Source organism: Lonchura striata, chromosome 6 (genome assembly GCF_046129695.1).
Source record: "Lonchura striata isolate bLonStr1 chromosome 6, bLonStr1.mat, whole genome shotgun sequence".
NCBI classification, from domain to species: Eukaryota; Metazoa; Chordata; class Aves; order Passeriformes; family Estrildidae; genus Lonchura; species Lonchura striata.
The window spans coordinates 22428815-22448231 of NC_134608.1; positions in this window are offsets into that span (position 1 = coordinate 22428815).

Genomic DNA, 19417 nt, shown 5'->3' on the forward strand with positions numbered 1-19417 from the left:
CTGTGAGCCTATGAGCCTATTCTCCAGTGTGTACCTGCTGCAATGGTTGTGTCCTCATCTATACGAGCCAGGCTCTGTCTCGCCCTAGACAGGACTACAGGCTGTGTTTTCTCACCACCCTGTGGGTGTATAATCCATGTTGAAAGCTCTAACATAAAAACATTCTGTAATTTAAGCACCGAGTACAAGAAATGTGTACAGATTACTGGGTCAGCTGCTGAGGAACCCTCTGAAAGGCATCTCAAAATACTTGCATTTAGCACTCCAAGCAAAAGGCCGCGGTTCAGCATCAGTGTTGGGAAATTCATGCCGGTTGCCATGGAATTTGATGTACCCTGAGAACCGGCTATAGCATTTACGGAGCTGGGTAGAGGATTTCAGAGAGAAATTCCACTTCTTCTGTAGTGCTGCGTAGGCTGTTGCTCACATGAGATAATTTCTGAAGGCAAAATATTTGAACCCAGTTTTTTGTTGAAATCAACATTGCCCAAAATGCTGAAAGGTTGATTTTTTTTATTTTGAGAAAATTAAGCTAAATGTGTTTCCCTGCTTCTGCCTTCCAAACAAATCACCAGCATCACTTCATACAGCCTACATTAACTTCTGTAATATTTAAACACATAAATCACTGAATAAAGATTTTTTTTTGAATGGAGACCTTTAGCATTGCAGATGTATCTTCTCTGTAAGGTCTTTATTTTTTTTATTGCCTTTGCGTTTTACTTTTGAGCAATTGATGGTTCTTGAAATTGACTCCTTATATCCTTATATCTAAAGAGACAGCAAAGCCTGTGACAGGAATCACTGTACAGCCCCTGAATAGACACATTTTGCAAGAACAGTTCATAACCTCCCATGTCCTCAGTCCCTTGTGCCCCAGTGGTCCTCAGTCCCTCTAGAGACACGGGGCTGGGAATGTGCCAGTCATGCAATAGCACCAGCCTCTTGGGGGACATCATAGGCATTTTGCTTCAGGGGCAGGTATATTTCCAGTAACAGCACTGCAGAAAGGACAGGGTGCAAAGACTTTAAATGCTTCTTTTAGAGCTGTATTGCCTCCCCTGGCTGAAATTAGGCACAGCTGTCTACAGAGGCAAGGATGCTTAGTTTGATTCTGAGCTCCAGCACTAATTCAGGGCTGGTAAATCATATTACCTTCTGTACCTCAGCTTTTCTACCTGTTAGAGGGAAATTCTCATAACCCTGACTTGCTAAAGTCAGGGTTACAAAAGCCAGAGATTTTGTAAAGATTATTTGGCATTTTTGGCACCTTAATAACTATTCTTTCCTAAAAGTAAAAATAGTCGTAGTAGAAGTGAAATACAATTCTTGTATGTTTCATGTCTTAAAATATATTCTCACATCTCAGCTGGAGGAAATGTAGCTGATAAGTATCTCAAAATCAAAGCAGATCTCAAAATGAGCTTATCAAGGGATTTTTGTTTCAGTTTGTATTGGATAATTATTAGGCAGCATCCCTCCCTTCTGACCATCACTCAAATAATTGGTCTGTAGCAGGGGATCTGTATTTTAAGGTAGTACCTTGGCACTTAGCTTTGCATAGCTGAAAAAGGATAGAGCAGAGCCATGCCAAGTGAGCCAGTCCCTGCAATGGGAACTGGACACAACTGAGGTGCCAGCAGAGGACAGAGACTTCACTTCCCCTTCTGCACAGCTTGTGCTGCCGTGCCATGGGGTGCTGCTGTCTGCAGTGCAGGGTGTGTAATGCACATTAAACACTGCCTTTCATTTCTGGCAGCACACTGGCTAGGACGATGAGGGATCAGAAAGCATGCAATTTCTGCTTAATAACAACATAAATTGTTCATTTACCTGTGCTCTGTAGAGGAAGACTGTGCCAATGCTCTGTGTGTATCTCATCTGAGAATGGTTTAAATGGGTGAAACTTTGTTAAGACAGTAAAGTTTTGCTGTTAGTGAAAAAATAAATAACATTGATAAAGGATTGCAATAAAGGCATGAATTATTGGAATATATAAGTTATTTTTAAGATATAAAACATTTGATAAAAGTATGCAAGTGGTATACAGACCACTTGAGAAATATATTCTTTCCTCTGTTTTTCTGTGAGGTGAGAGTTTTATCTCTATTAGAGAGGATCTGAAATTAGTTTCTGCGAACATGGAACGCATAGATAGTGAATGACAGTGTTCCCTTTGTTTTGTAATGTCTTCTAGATTTTTATAAATACCTATTTCTTATTACTCCTGACAATCATTTGTTCTTACGGTGTTACTTTGTGGTTTTTTTTTTTTTTTGGTCTTCACATACAGTCTTTGTGATCTTGCATAAGACCAATTAAAACTTAGCAAGGATTTTTTCTTAATGGCAATTTTAGGCCAGTGTTTAGTTACATTTTCTTAGTGTGAACTGGAACTTCACAATGATCTTAAGGGTTTTTTCCCAAACTATATGATTCTATGTAATTCTGAATGTTGCTTAGAGCACGAGTAGGGATTGTCCTGTCTTTATCCAATTTGGCCTAACTTTTTGTGATCTACAGTTCTCTATGGCACTAACTTCTTTTTTCTGTAACTGTTTCAGACTGGATTCCCCTTTCTGTGTTCCTGAAAGAGCTCTGTGAAAAACCTCATGTGGCAAATCAGCATATTTCTGAATTTGTTTCCCAGAGTACTTAGCTTTGAGACTATTTCCTTTGCCTTCCTTCGCCTTCCTCCCCTTCCTTCCCCTTCCTTTTTTTTTAACTTTTCAGATAAAGACAGAGGGTTGAAACTCATTGTTTACATGTTGTTTATTTGTGTGTTTTCTTCCCGTGTTTAGTTTTCTCCAACTCGCAGTACTCCCTTTTGCCTATTCACACTAATGTCTTTACGAGCAGTGCTGAGATCACTGTGCTGCTGAGCTGTTTGCATGTGCTGCAGTAAACCTTTGCCCTGAGCAGGAATACTACCTTTGCCCCTAAATTTATTCTTGTTTTGGCTCCAATCAGGACTACCTATGCAGATAACAGCACATGAAATGTTTCATCTGTCTGGGAGATCAACTGGCACAGCAGTGCCAGAATAGCCCTGTTTTGTTGGTAGCTAAGAATGACTTCAACAGAGACTGATATAGTGACTCCACACATTTTTCTCTTCAGGTGCAGTCATTCTGATTTCTTTTCATGCGTAGATCACACCTAAGAGAGAGGAGACTTAGATCCAATCAAGCTTTAAAATAAATATTTATGAGGTTTCTGTATTTGTCATAGAATCATAGAATGGTTTGGATTGGAAGGGACCTTAAAGATCATTTGGTTCAACTCCTCTGCCATGGACAGGGATGCCTTCCACTAGATCAGGTTGTTCAGAGACCCATCCAGCCTGGTCTTGAGCATTTCCAGGGATGGGGCCTCCATCTCTGGGCAGTCTGTTTCAGTGTCTCACCACTCTCACAGTAAAGATTTTTTCCCTAATATCTAATCTAAACCTACCCCTTATCAGTTTGAAACCATTCCCCTTATTCTGTTACTACATGAACTGTAAAAAGTCTTCTCCAGATCTCTCGTAGTCATCCCAGCTTTGAGTATGGAAAGTGGGTTTACAAGAAAGACCACAGACTGATATGATTTCACATCAAACTTCACTGAAAGGAATATGGCTATAAATATAGCAGGTATAAAGCACTGTACTTAGCTGGGAAGGAAAAGGGCTTTTTTTCTGAAGGGACTGTGGAACACAAATTGCAAAAAATTGTACCTGTTTTGAAGTCCATTAACTTCTCCAGTGAGCTTTTGAATAAAGGTGGAATTTTTAATAAAATTCTTAATTTCCTTTCTGTCTATCTGATATTATTTTCTAGACTTGGAGGGGAAACAGGCTCCTATCCCATAAAACATTTGTCCTGTTCTATACTGGTACAGAACAGACACTTCTGAAATATTTACCTGGAAACAGAATAATGAATACACCAACAGACAGGATATTTTTTTATTTTTGAAAGAACTGCTTTCAAATCCCAACAATTCTTTGTGTGAAATAGAAATCTAAATGTAGTGTTCCTCACCTCCAAACAAGTGTGCTGAGTTTGGTCTAGCATGTGATCCTTTCTTATAGAGGTTACAGTGAACGTTCAGTTGTACATGCAAAAGACACCACTCCTATACGCCAGGTCAGGAACTTACGTGGAGCCTTAGGTTTAATTCCCCGTGCCAAGTCTCGTGCAGGCAGTTTGAACTTCTGTCTGTCTTGTCGTTAACGGTGCAGATTGTCAGTATGTTCTGGAATTGGTGCTGATATTTTTTATCATTTTCCAAATCAAATTGATCCTGATCACTTTTCACAGTTTGGTCCTTAGTGTCTCCAGTTCTAACCTTAGAATTTAGTAGTAATAGGTTAAAAAAAAACATTTTCCCCTGATGCCTAAGATAAAATTATTGCAGGAAAATAACCTTCAAGTGCTGTATGGGTTTTAGAGTTCTGCATGCATTCCCTCCTCTCTGGTACTAAGTTCTGTCTGCACTTCCCTAGTTTTCTTGCTTGTATGCTTACAGCATCTCTGCAAAACATGGAAGGGCTACTCTTCTCACTCTTCAAATGGAGAAAAGAGATAAAGAACCAGCAAGTGCTTTTATTGTTGGTGAAGAGACACCTGTGTAGGCTGTGTGATCACTGATCTCATGAGCCAGGCAACCACCTCCATGCAATGATGCCTTAATGTACCAGTAGTGACTGGTTTGTACAGGTTCAGCAGTGCTGTGCTGTGTGTGTTTCCTGGCTTGGGCATCTGCAGCTCACAGCACTCTGCATTGTTCTCTACATTGTTCTCTGCTGTAAACATGTCCTGCATGGCTTGTCCACGATCCTGCAGGAAGACAGGGGCAGACCAGGGGCATAATGTGAGTGTTCTCCTAAGCAGCAAGCTAACCTTCTTTATTTTGGTTTCTAGGCTACATAAATTGTAAGTGAATGAAAATTCTGTGCATGTGGAAAGACTTCAATATTTTTTTGAAAGTAGGTTAATTCCTATAGCGTGGTAGGTTTGGGGGACTGGAGAGGACTGATTACAAAAGGATTAGCTGTGCTAAAGAAAGAGTTTATTTTCACTGTTGGAAAAGCTTTATTTATGTTAGAGTAGAAATTCATAGATCAGTAGAACTATACTGATCTGCTCTGTTATGTTATAAACTGAAAAGAATATAGGAATTTGTTAATATTCTAATACATTGAGGAATGTATTAGAGTAATATGAATAAAAAATTTTCATTTAAAAGGGTCTATCACTACTAACAAATGACACATTGTTTTTGTCAGTGTTAATCCCCTGGTACTTGATTTCCTCTCCTTTCCTTTCCCTGTTACTGTTTCACAGTCTTCTCATATGTTCCCTGGTTTGCTGAAACCTGCTAATCTAGTAATTACACTTTCACATTCAGTTTTGCATTACAATTTTTTAGGCATCATATGGAATGTTCTTGATGCCACACAGGGACATCTGTTTATACAGGGGAGAGAATTTATCATTGCAGGTTTTGCAGGTAAGGCTGGGGTTTCATGAAAGTTAAGGTACAGTACAAAGAGCTGAATTCATTTTTTAAACTGGTTGTAAACAAAAAAGGTACCTTTTCCAAGGGAATATCTTAAAAGGTATGTGGAGAGAGATGGCAGGTAGTTGGCTTCATTGGGATGGGGTGCCCAACTGAAATGCATCTATGTAATTGCATTCAGTATGGGGAATAAACAAGAGGAACTAGAGATATGTAGGTGCCTGTGGTGTTGTAATCTTGTTGGCATCATAGAGATGTGATATATACCTATATATAGTGACTTTGTCCCTCTGGTCTGCTCTGGTGAAATGGTGAGACCCCAGGAGTGCTGCATCCAGCTCTGGGGTCCCAACATAAGAAGGGCCATGAAGGTGATCAGAGGGCTGTAACACCTCTCCTATGAAAGCAGGCAGAGGGAGTTGGGGCTATTTAGCCTGGGAAAAGGAAGGCTCTGGGGAGAACTTCTAGCAGCCTTCTGGTACCTAAAGACTATAAGGAAGCTTGAAGAGGGACTTTTGACATGGGCATGTAGTTACAGGACAAGGAGGAATGGCTTCAAACTGAAAGAAGAAGGTAGGTTTAGATATTAGGAAGAAATTCTTTATTATGAAAATAGTGAGGCACTGGAGCAGAGCACTTGTGGCTGCCCCATTCACAGGAGTGTTCAAGGAAGGCCAGGTTGGAAGGAGCTCTGAGCAGCCTGTTCTAGTGGAAGGTGTCCCTGCCCATGGCAGGAGACTGGAACTGGATGATCTCTAATGTCCCTTCCAGCTCAAAGCATTTTAAGGTTCCATGATTAGCAGTATACTGCAGGGATCAAGGCTCATACTTTGGGAATATAGTCGGCTTTGCAGAGGCTTAAGATGTGATTCTTTCCATCCAAGTTGTTCACTTTGATGCTATTTGAATTGGAAATAAATTGAACAGTTAATAAGTCTGTGCCTGTAACTATGGAGTTGATCTTTTTATCCTCTCCAGCTGAAAGTAATGCTGAATTTGTCTCAGCTTCAAAACACCTTGACCTGTGCGTATTTGAAAGCTACTTCAGGCTCACAAAGGAGCTGTGTTTGAGAAAACTTCGTGCCCTATGTGACATGTTCTGTATTTCTCCGTAGTGATTATTTAGCTTTTTTTTTGGATGTTTTACTTCCCTCGGGAGTAATTTACCGTGGTGGTGGGCATGAGACAGAAATGGGTTGAGTGACATCTAGTGGTTAGCAGTGAAAATGTGTAGGATCGAGTGTTTTTCCTGCAGGACAATGAAAAGTAAAGCAATTCCTAAAAATAGAACGGGATTAACTTAGAATCTATAAAACCTGAAATTTAGAGAACATTTCCAATAAATGCAGCTTCTACTGTCTGCCTCTGTTAGCTACAACTTTCCCGAATGATGTCTGATGCCAAGGAAAGACTTTGATGTCTGGTGCCAGGGCCCGGTTACTTTCAACCCATTCTAGTGTCTTCTCATGTCTCTCTCCCATTTCATTACTTGTTTGGTTTTAGGAATATTTTTACTTGACTTTCCTTTTCTACGGCCAGAATTACTTTAGGATCATACAGTTTTCTGATTATTGAATTTATTTTAGGCCATTGGAGAGAGTCGATCTCATTAATAGTACAGTTGTGAGAAACTGATCTTGGTAAAGATCTACTGTTTTGTACTGCTGAGAACCTAATTGTCCCAGCTTTAGAAGAGTTGACACTGTCCACTGTTCACTTCCACTGGGAAGGATTCTAGTTCAGCTCTCTGCTATCTCAGACAACCTTGTCAAATCAATTCTGTCTAAGGGTAGAGTGGATTATACCTGTATGATGCCTGGTGGAGGAAACAGATGGCTTTAATAAATTATTTCCTCTTGTAATTTCCAATTATTTCTTTTCTAGGCAAGTGGACCAGTGTAACTCTTGCTATCAAATAAATACTTATGAACAAATTCCAGCTGGCCAGTTGCCATTGAAATGGGAGCTAGATAAAATATCTATCACTGCAGGGCAGTGCTTGTCTCCTTGTGTTATACAATACTATGCTTTCTGGTTATATTTGGAATGCTGAGAAATGAGCTAGTGTATGGTCATATTTTTTTTAGATTTCAATGGTGAAAATGTTGTGCCTTCCTACTTGCCTTGCAGGCTTCAGAGAAAATGGAAACAGATTTTTCCTCAAACTTGAGAAAGGAGTGGGCTTCACTAAAATTTTATCCATCTTTCTTATGGCTTTCTGGAAAGTCACAAGCATATTCAGAAATCCACCCACCCATCTTTAGTATGAAGCTGGGCAAGTTGTTTAGTCAAGTTTAGACTAGTGCCCACTGCATATGTTATGGAAAATTCTGGGAAAAGAGGTAGCATTTAATATATAAGAGGAGCAGTAGCTATTGTCAATCTATCTGGTGTCACGACTCTGACTGGGCCTTGCATACATCCAGATAACTCTGGCCAGCTCAATTTCCTCTCAGTATTTCAGGGGTGTAGAAATGAAGAGAGGAAGAAAAAAGGACGTGGCACATGTGCTGTGTGTGTTAGTAACATATCCGTCACAGCTGTGGGATCTGAAAGGAAAAGGAAGGAAGCAGGTGAAATCTGTTGTGCTCAGAGGAAGCCAGCATGTGTTTGAGTGCTAGCAAATGACAGATTTTTTCTTTAAAAGTCTCTGCTCTCATATTGTGAGAGTGGGATGGGCATGCCATTATTAGATACCACCTTTATGAAGCTGTAAATTGAGCTTACTTGTTTGGTTGGAAGTTTAGGTGAGAAATTCATACTGCAACGGGACAAAGCCTAGTGCCATCACTGAGTTCCTCTGGAGCAGGGAGTATTATGAACAGGAGCTGCATGTAAGGAAAAACAGCAAGGGAATTTTTGCAAAACTTCAGTAGTTATAGCTACCAGGATATAACAAAACCAATTCTGAGTTTAGCTTCAATGCTCTTTGGGGCAGAAGCAGTTCTTCAATATGTATGCCTATTGCATTATAACTTCTGCACAGGTTTTTAAAGTACATGTGGTCAGACAGGGGAAGCCACACCAGATGCGTCTCCTGCAGTGAGTCTGGGTTCTTAGGCCTAAAGTGGCAATGACTTTCTCCAGTCATGGCTTTATGCATAAAAATGTAAGAAATACCTTATTTTGTCAAACCTAAGGCCCACCTGGACAGGTATCTTTGCCTTGGACAGCAGGCAATACTACATAGACCTAGGACATGATCCTGGCCATTCATTTGTGCATTCCCCTCATTCTTCCTCAGCATCCGCATCCACAGTCACTGGATTAAAACCTCTGGCAGGTACACCAGTGGCCATTCCCTTACTTGGTTTGGAATGGCTGTCCATAAAAAAACGTATCTTTTTGTAGCCTGCTTTTTATATTGTTGGTCTCCTAGTCCCACATCACCAAAATTTCACTACAGTTGTGTTTGCAAAATAATTTTTTTGCTTGTTTGTTTGAAACCTATCTTGCATGCAGTTTGAATGAGTGCCCATACTTGTAGTATTACAAAGTTTGGTGACTAACATTCTGCTCTCACTTTCTCAACTACCTTCATGATTCTGCAGTTCTCAGCTGTATCCCCCTCAGTCTGCATGTCTTCAATTAAGGAGAGAAATCTCTCCTCATAATGCAGCTGCTCCATCCCCTAAATTCCTGCTGTACAATTTATGTGCTCGCATGAAACACGAGTGCTTAAATGCGGATACAATTCAGTCTCTTGGTAGACATTTCTCAGCTGTCTGTCACAAGGCAGAGCTGGCTGCCCAGTTAAAACAGCCAGAGTGATCACAGCATAGCTCTTTTTTGAGCACCTTCTATCTGACCTTTTTTTAAGCTGTAGCAAGCAAATTCCAAGAACACTTGTGGGATGAATGGCAGCAGCTTTCTCTCTTTGTAGGTGGAGACTGGCCAATTCACAGCCATCCCTACGGATGTTCAGCTTTTTCTTGGCCTAAAACCAACTGTTACAGAGGGCTGGATCCTCACTAGTTGCTTGTAGAGTTTCTGGTCATTTGGGTTACAGTGCTGGGTAGACACCCATTTGTACTTTCTGTTGTGATTCCTGCTGGTCTCTGTGCTACACAAGTGAAGTAACTTCTACTTCTTGGTGGTTAGTACCCTTGCTGTATGTGACGGGATACCCACGGTGAGCGTGTAGTCAGCTGCAGGGCAGATACAGGTAGAAGCCAAACTTGGAGGCACTTGCAGGGATTTTATCCAGGACACTGATGGCCTCTATCCTGAGAAGTGGACCTTTGGAGGAAGTTGGTGGTGTCAGTTCACTGGTCCTTGGAAAGGGTGAAAGTTACCTTCCAGTGGTGTGGTTATGATAAAACTGGTTCTTACATGTTATAATTCTTGACTCCTGGTAGTTTATTGTATATTAAGATGCCTTGGTTTATTGAAAATAACTAACATTTTTTTAATAAATCAATTTTAATAAATCAATGAGTTATTTCTTTCACTGATGACTGAGTTGCTCTTCTTGGGAACCCATGCTGAGGAAAGATCCATTTCTCAGTCTTAGACCCTGTAACTGATTTGATTGAATAGCAAAGGGAAGGCTGAAATGTTAAATTTTTATTATATTAGTAGGAATCAAAGGGTGCAGAAGAAAAGATAGCCAAGACTAACAATTGGTCTAACTATGACTAGTCTGGTAGGCAGAAGACTGCAAATAGTAATTTGCTGTATTTTTTATTTTTTAGAAAGGTAAAGATTTAAAGAATGGAATGAGAGCAAGTACTGCTGTTAGATATTAATACAAATCACTGAATGTGTCCACCTGCTCTCATCTTATTGCTGGTTTTGCCGTATTCATGTGTGAACAGTGTGAGCTACAATGTCTTGCATTGCAGTGACCCTAATTGTGTAAGGCATGGGACACATCTTCTCTGTGAGGTTCTGTAAACACAATGCTGTGAAACCTGCAGCACATTTTCTAAATGCATTCTGAATTGGAATGTCTTCCTGTTTCTTAATAGGAATAATGCACCCCAGATTAATCTCCCATGTCTCTTGCTGCTACATTCTCCTTGCCAGGAATGTAACCTTGTTCAGCCTTTGCACCAAATGGTGTTCTGGAAGCTTTGTAGGTCAAACTAAGAAATGACTACGTATCAGAATAAGCTCTCACAGAAAACTAGCGAAGAATAAACACATACACAGTTGGTTTACCCCTGATCTCACATCTTTTGTTCTCAAAACACCTTCTTATATTTTAGAATACAAAACTGTCACTATCAACTGTAGACTCAGCATAGTTACTATAATGAATGATAATTTTCCTTTTCACAAACTCTCACTATTTCACACTAGCAATTATCTCTCTCTTTTCCTGAACAGAGAGAGACCAGCTGCTTTTTCTCTTGAATGTTTTACCAATGCCTATCAAAGTTCTTGTACTCAGCTGTACTCAGAGGATTTTTGATCTTGCAGGATTAGTTTGTATTTTTTTTTTCAGTTTTCATGTTTCATCTAATAAGAGTTACTATGTTGGTGTACAAACTCAGAATAATTTGCAGCTACAGCAATTCTAATGCTGTAAGGAATAAAAGTGACTCAGTTGCTTCTGTGATGAGGGGCAATTGCTCCCTCTGCTGTGTAATTCTCCTGCCAGAAGCTCTGCACTTGCAGTAGTCATTCAATTTTGCTTGCGCTGTGACACAGTTATGTTGCTGGGTGTTGGTACCTTGTGCATAGTAGAAATTTTGAGAAGCCTTCAATCCCTAGACTTTCAATACCATAGTACTAATTTTGTAGTCACTGTTAAAAAATAATTGCATTTTTATATTTATAAATGTTAGCAAAATAAAAAACCCAATAAAATAACTATCAAATATTTTTAATTCTGAAAGTTATCACGTTTATTAATCTTTTAGATACAGCATTTCTAGGATTCTGGTTGTATGAAGTAACACAACACAAAGACATTTTTGATTTCCATGAAAATGGAAAAATCCAGTACTTTCAGTGGATTTCCATGTGCAGAAAATACACTGCTCCTTGAGAACCTTTCATATAGCATAGACAGTATTAATAAAATCCCTCATTTTTATTTATGTACCACTGACAGAGATAATAGGTTAATAATTCCTTAGTGGTGGTGGGTTTTGGGTTTGGGTATTCTTAGCTTTTAGTACTTTTATTTTGTTGTCTTTGTTCTGGGAAAGCTTGGTTTTTAAGGAACAGACAAGCATCTCAATATTGTTAATGTGATTCCTGTGGTAGAGAAGATGTTTCAAAAGGGGAACAACATTTCCTGGAATGTCATGCAGCAGCCACCTGATCTCTTGAAGGCTGTTTTCCAGGCAGGTGCCCAAGGAAGAACACTCTCAACTCTTGCAAGTTTCTTGCCCTGGTACAGGGGAGTGCAGCTTCAGAATGCTGGAGTTCCAGGTATGCTTCAGAGGCATCCAATGTACAAAGAGCCACAGAAGTCTGAAGCAGAAACTCGTTCTCATCACTGCAAAGCTCACCAGTGTGTCCTGAGCAATCATGTACCATTAGATGGCTCTCAAACTGTAAAGAACACTTGCAACATAGAGTCACAGAATAGTTTGTGTTGGAATGGTCCTTAAAAGGTCATATTGTCCACACCCTTGCAATGAGCATGGACACCAGCTAGAACAGATGCTCAGAACTGCATCCAGCTTGACCTTGAATGTTTCCAGGAACAGGGCATCTACCACTTCTGTGGGTAACCTGTGTTTTATGTTTCACATCCTTCATCATAAAAAATTCTTCCTTATATCTATTCTAAATTTACTCTCTTTTAATTTAAAAGCATTATCACTTGTCCTTTAGTAGCAGGTCTAAAATGTCTGTCCCTATCTTTCTTATATACCACCTGTAACTACTGGAAGGCCAGAATAAGGTCTTAGAGCCTTCTCTCCTCCAGGCTGAAGAGCCCCAGCTCTCACCCTTTCCTCACAGGAGAGGTATTTCATCCTTCCGATCATTTTTGTGCCCCTTTTCTGGACCCACTCCAACAGGACTAGTTCCTTCCTGTACTGCAGACCCCAGAGTGGTTTCAGTGTTCCAGGTGGGATCTCAATGGAGTGGAGCAGAGGGGAAAAGTCACCCCCTTAGCCTGCTGCCCACACTGCCTTTGATGCAGCCTGGGATATGTTTGGCTTTCTGAACTGCAAGTGAATGTTGTCAGTTCATGTGCAGCCTCTCAGCCTCTAGCACCCTCAATTCCTTTTCCTTCTCAGCTGCTCTCAATTCCTTCATCCCCCAGTCTGTATTGATGGGGGGTTGCCTCAGCTCAGGTTCATCACCTTGCACTAGGTTTCATGACGTTTCCATGGACCTACTTCTTGAGCTTGTCCAGGTCCCTCTGGATAGCAGTCTGTCTCCCTGACACGTCACCTGTATCACTCAGCTTGGTTCTTGCACTCAAACTTGCTGAAGGTGCACTCAGTGCCACTGTCTATGTCATTGATAAAGATAAAAACAGTGCTCATCCCAGTCATCTGAGGGACACCACTTGTCACTGATCTCCATCTGGACATTGAGCCATTGTCTACTTCAGCCAATTCCTCATCTGCCAAACAGTCCATCCATCAAATCCACCTATCTCCAATTTAGAGAGATGGGTGTTGTGAAGGACTGTGTCAGAGGCCTTACAAATGTCCAGATAACAACCATAGCTCTTTCCTTGTCCACTGATGTTGCCTTCATCACAGAAGGCCACTGGGGCTGACTTGTCTTCTTGCTGACAGATTTCCAGTTTCCACTGTGGGCTAGGAACTCTTCACAGGTGCATGAGCACAACACATTTATCACAATGTTCTACTTGGCTTATGATCATAATGGGATCTGGAATGGGAGAGGGTATTGGTGCTGTTTTTTGATTTGTTTTAAATACATCAATGCTTGTCTTTGAAGTTAATGCCTTAAAAATCATAATGTAATACAGCCTCACTGGATTATCTTCTTCCACAAGCCACAGTTGGTTACTTTTAAAGTTATAGAGCAGGTTTCTCTCATATGCACAGGATGCAGAACTACCTTATTTTTATGCCTTTCCCTAGGTATCCATCTTTGGTTTCTGTTCACAGTAGCAGGACAGCAAGATGAGTTCTTTACATGCCTCTATTCAGGCTGACTGTTTCAGAGTTGATTCTGCTCTGGGATTGCACATTCAGTGATGTGAGGTAGTGTTGGAGACAAGTTATCAGGCTAGACTGGCCTTTGGTCTGACCCAGAACAGTTCTTGTTTCTTCTATCTCTGTTCTCTCTGTTGGGTCAGCTTTGCAAAATACCTTGTAGGTCAGCTGAAAGCTAGCCAAAGGTGTAGCCAAAGAAGAGAAATGTTTCATTTCAAGACTCATCTCAATGAACATTTTCTTTGTAGTCACTAGACATTTTGCTTCTTTATTTCCATTAACATGGCCATAGTCTTTCCATCTGGCTTTTCCAGGTATGAAAAGTTTACCCAGAGGGTAGATTGAATCTGTGACAAGTAAAGATATACTGTCTGTTTTTATTCACCTTCCCCACTGTATTGCTGGAGTTTTTATATTCTGTGGACTGAAAAAACACAAATACTGAATTGAGTCCACTGTTAATAAAAAATGATCTCACAAAGATAGGTGCTGAGGATATGTGACTTGAATAAGTGATTAGCAAAAAGACCTGTGATATCAGCTTGAGGAGACACTTAACTTGTAGGTGGTTTGAGTTTTCTGTGTTTTTACTTAGTATAGTGCTGTGTTTGCTGGAAATGTGAAAAGTGAAGATGAAAAATTTAAAGATCAGTTAGTGAAAACTATGTGTTTTTTTTAGATTTAAGGGGGTAAAATAACATGCCAAAGTAGCTGAAGAGATATTTCTACCCAATTTACAAACTACAGTCTGGTATAAAAATCCTTTTATTATAGTATCTACTTCTTTCTATTTCTGAATAACTTTCAAGAGTGCAGTGAGTTCAGAGCTGACAAACTTAGCTAGATGTGAGTGTTATTTGGATGTTTCATATTCTGACACACTGGGAGTACAAGGTTGTGATGGCTTAAAAGGTTGAATCTGGAACATTGCTGAATGTTTATATAAAATGCATGTAAAAATATATGAGGAAGTGTCAGCCAGAGCACACAAATGCATGGAATCCATAGCCATTGATTAAAGTTATGTTGAAATAGTGTGTTTGAATGTTTGCTCACCATCATACTGAACATTTCTTATGTTTAAATGGAGCTTCCTGTGTTTCACTATGTGCTTATTGCCTTCTGTCCTGTCACTGGATGCCACTGAGAAGAATCTGGTTCTGTCTTCTTTCTTCTTTCTGAATAGGTATTTTTGCACATTTGCAAGATTCTCCTTGTATCTTCTTTTCTCCAGGTTAAACAATCTCACCTCTCTCAACCTCTCCTCGTATGATAGGTGCTTCAGACCCTAAATAATCCTTGTGACTCTCGTGCTGGGCTTGCTACACTACGTTCATGTCTCTTGTTCTGGGAAGCTCAGTCCTGGATGCAGCACTCCCAGTAGGATCTCACCAGTGCTAAGTAGAATGGAAGGAACACCTTCCTCAAGCTGCTGGCAATGCTCATCCAGTCCTGGAGGCTATTTGCCTTCTTTGCCACAAGGGCACATTGCTGGCTCATGTTCAACCAGTATCCCTAGATCCTTTTCTTCAGAGTGTCTTTCCAGCTAGTCAGCCCCATCTTGCACTCGTGTGTGGGGTTATTTCACCCTTGATGCAGGTTTTGGTATTTTGCTCTGTTAATTTTCATGACCTATTGACCAGGGTCCTTCTGATGGTAGCACAAATCTCTGGTGTATCAACCACTCCTCCCAATTTTGTGTCATCTGCAGAATTGCAAAGGGTGAACCCTGTCCCTTTATCCAGCCCATAAATGAAGATGTAAAATACTACTGGCCCCAGTATCAACCCCTGATGTACACTATTAGTGACTGGCCTCCAGCTGGGTTTTGGGCCATTGATCACAACCCTTTGAACCCCTTGACAGTGCAGGAAGTTTTCACTCCACCTTACAGCCCATTTATCCAGCCCATGCTTCATGATCTTCTGAGGAATTTCACAGTTAGCTAACAATTGCCAAGTATGAGTAGGAAATCGAATGAGTGTTCTTCTAAGATATATAACATTTTTATTGGTTAGACAGTAGCAATGTGTTTCTACTGAATTTGTTTGATTTTCAGTTAACAGAGAAATTCACAACTCCTGCTTTGTTATTTTTGCATGGTTGAGAGCAGTGTCAGATTAATTTTGTTACAAAGAGTGAATTGATCACTATTCACTGCATAGATGATTCAGTGAAAGTGTGAATTCAGTTATATAAATTATTTAGTTATGTGTTGCATGTAGAAATATGTGTGAACAATATTAAGGCTGTGTGAGGATTTCCCTCAACTCTTAAAATAGTTTTATTTTCAACAATTTAATTGTCCTTTTTGCCAGGTCACATCATGAGTGAGCTCATATTACTGTATACCTGGAGGGCAGAGAGTTTTGCATGAGATCTGTACAGAATAACAGCAGAAACTGAATTAGTGCCCTTTCTGAGAGCACCTATTTGATATTTTAATCTCTTGTGTGGGGGGAATCAAGAGCTGCTTCGAGGACCCATCTAACTGAGCCACAGCTAGATCTCAAAGAACCAGCTTCTCCAAACTGTTTGATGTCACCACACACTTTGATGCTTTCCAAGTGAATTTTTCACTGTCACAAAGATTGCTGCTTGCTATTTTAAGATGTTATTTCTGGTTCTCAAACTTGGGAGTGAGAATCTGTTCCTGTTTAGGTGTTGGATGATATGATTGAAACACTTTTGTCCCCAAATGGAAAAGGAAGGTCAAAACCTTTCAAAGTACTTCTTCCTGGAAGCTGATGCAATGCAGTTGGCTCTGGGATAAGCCTCATGCTAAGAGATTCTGGTTTTGGAAAAGGACTGTGCTTGAATATTGCAACTTTGGACAGTCTTTGTTTTTAAGACCAGTGTGACTTCAGGCATTAGTGGCTATCAGCTACAGAGAGAGAACATAGTGCACCTGATCTGTGGAAGCCTGCAGCTAGCAGCTGTACTGGGAGCTCTGCCAACACGCAGAGTTGCTCAGGCAGGAGGAATCCAGAAGCAGTGCTGCTGTTCCAGCTGCCAGCAGGCAGCTGCTCTGCAGGTAGGCTTTCTTGCTCTCTTCCTGTCACCCAGGCTGGGTAAAGGGGCCAGCTATTAGAGACTAGTGCTTGCAGTACTCAAGTCTAGGTTTGAGTTTAGACTAGGCTCCACATGTGTTGTGAGTCAGTACAATTGCTCCCAGGAATAATCCCATGTTTCCCACCAAGTAGAACTCAGCCTGGTAACCCTTGGGTAAACTCTGACCTGAGCATCTCTAGTACCCACTGGTTTAAGCACCTCTAACCAGCTTCCCTTGTACCACGTCTCAGCTTTCTCTATGGATATGTAGGGCCTGCCTATGTACACAACACTTGGTACTAATGGAGAAGACAATGAAAAAGTCATTGGAAGTGCTTGAATGGATGCTGATCTATGCTTGTGGCTGCCTCACTCCTCCATAAAGGCAGGCAAATGCTGAGAGTAGCATGGGTTCCTAATATAAAACTTGAAATGCACTTGCCTTTTCAGTGCACTTTTGTTGGTTTTGAAAAAGCTTTCTAGTGGAAGATTCTCTGCCCATGGCAGGGAGGGTGGATTAGATGATTTTGAGGTCCCATCAAACCAAAACCATTCCATGATTCCATGGAACTGTGTGGTTGTGAACAGGATGATTGAAAGACCTCGTTGGAAATACTGAGTTTAATGTGGAATGGTCCAACAAAGCAGAAATGGAGCTTCTTGGCAAGACATTTATAACAAAATGGCATTATTTTTGGCTGGAGAATGGAAGCAACCTTATATGTGTTACAAATCACAGATAAGGAAGTAATTGTATGTAGGTTCCAGATCAAGACTATTCTATATGGATCAAGACTATAGTATATGGATTATTCAGTGGATTGTTTAATTTGAATAAAACTGGTTAACAAAGGACAGGGATGAGCTATCAAATGTTGGGAGACAGTTCACTAAGGTGGAATTTATCTTCAGGTTTGCTTGATTTTGTTTATTTTCTCTTCTGTGAGAAAAGTTTGGTGTAGTCTTGTGAATAGGGGCCATGGGACTCCTATTAATTGACTTCTGCAGGTTTTTATTCCTTTATGAACTACACTATAAGTCCATTTTATTTTCAAAACTATTGTCATTACAGTTGTGACTGTTTTCATAATGGGAAGCAGTGGATTAAGAGAAAATGGTGAGATTATAAGTGACAGGTCTGAAGCCAAAGAAGGAATTGTTAATTGAAATGACTGGTACTAAGGTTTCTATCACTTCTGACCACTTGTGGCCAGGAATTGGTTTGTGAGAAGTTACAGAGAGGGCAATACTGAAGAAAATAAGGAAATCTGGGAAGATTAATAGGTTTATTGTCAAAGAAGATCTGAGAAATATGCAGGCTCAACTTTCTAGTCCTCCATACTAAAGAAAAAAGAAAAACAAATTGTATTTTTCCAGAAAAAAAAACAGTAGCAGATGTATCCTGGTTCTGCCATCAAGAAACTTTTCTTAGTGTATCAGTTTCTTCTTTGCAAAATGAGGATAAGGGATTGGGCATGGTTTGAGATCTGTACCAGTAAGTGGAGGCTAACACAGCACTACTCTCCTTTGATGCTGGATGCTCACCATGATGGAGGACTAACAACTTGCTGGCTAAATGGTCATATGACAAAGGAGCATATGACACAAACAGTGGCATTTCTGATTCTGCATAAATTAATCTGATTTTTTTCAGTTTCCTTTTATATTTCTTTCCCATGGAAGAAAGTCAAGCAATTGTTTTTTCCAGTGCTGAGGTATAAGCTACAAAGCTGATTCTGGTGAAAAAACAGACTATGATCTCTTGGTGATTGATCAAGGCAGGTGATTTTGAACTTGGTTTTAATCTATTATTTAAACAATATGCTAAGTTAAAAAAAAAAAAACACTTGAATAGCTTCACGTTTGTTTCACCTTTATAATTCTTAGTGGTTTTTAAAAATAATAATTATATTCACTGTAAACAAGTACATTTATAGCTTTTACTCTGACTTTCACAGGCCTGTTGACATCACTTCTTGAGCCACTGCACATAGGAGTACAGTTCACATGGTACTCCCAACAGCTCTGCTTTTTCCCAGGAGTGTCAGATCTCCTGTGTGTATGTTGTAAAGATCTCTTCTGTGTGGGTGTGAAGTATTCCACAGGTATTTATGTATGGGGGTAGAAAGGGACACCAGAAGAGAGTGAATCAAAGAGGACAAAAGAGCGTGCATCATGTCTGAAAGTCTCTCAAAACCTCATTAGCTCTAGAGTCAGTAATGCTGTTGAATCCACAAGCATGTGTCCAAGTATATTAGCATGTGAGGCAGACAAATTTGTTGAAGGCCACCAGGCATCCAGCAAACATCAGGATCAACAGTGGGATGCCTGACTCACTTTGGGACTGAGGCAGTAGTGGCTCCTCTCTGCAGAAAGCAGCTACAGGTTCAATACCAGCTGAGACAAGGGACCACTTGAAACTTTCTGAACCCCTGGTAGCCCTTGTAGTCTCAGTACAATTTTCTTCTTCTGATGGAATGGCTTATGTTGGCCTCCCAGCTGTTGCTCCAGTCTGGAAACTACCAGTTAATGCATTTTTGTGAGCTTTCTGAAGGGAATGTATTGCATATAGTTATCTGTTATTGAAATTAAGAGCTTGATTTTATTATTGACAACAGCTTTATTAAAAAAAAAAAAAAAAGAAAGTGTCCTTGTAAATATGAGTTGTGATGTTTGTCTTGCTTCAACTTGATATTTTCAACATATGCACTGAGTAATCCAGGCACACGGATAAATCTGCCTCAGTTCCTCAATGATTTCTG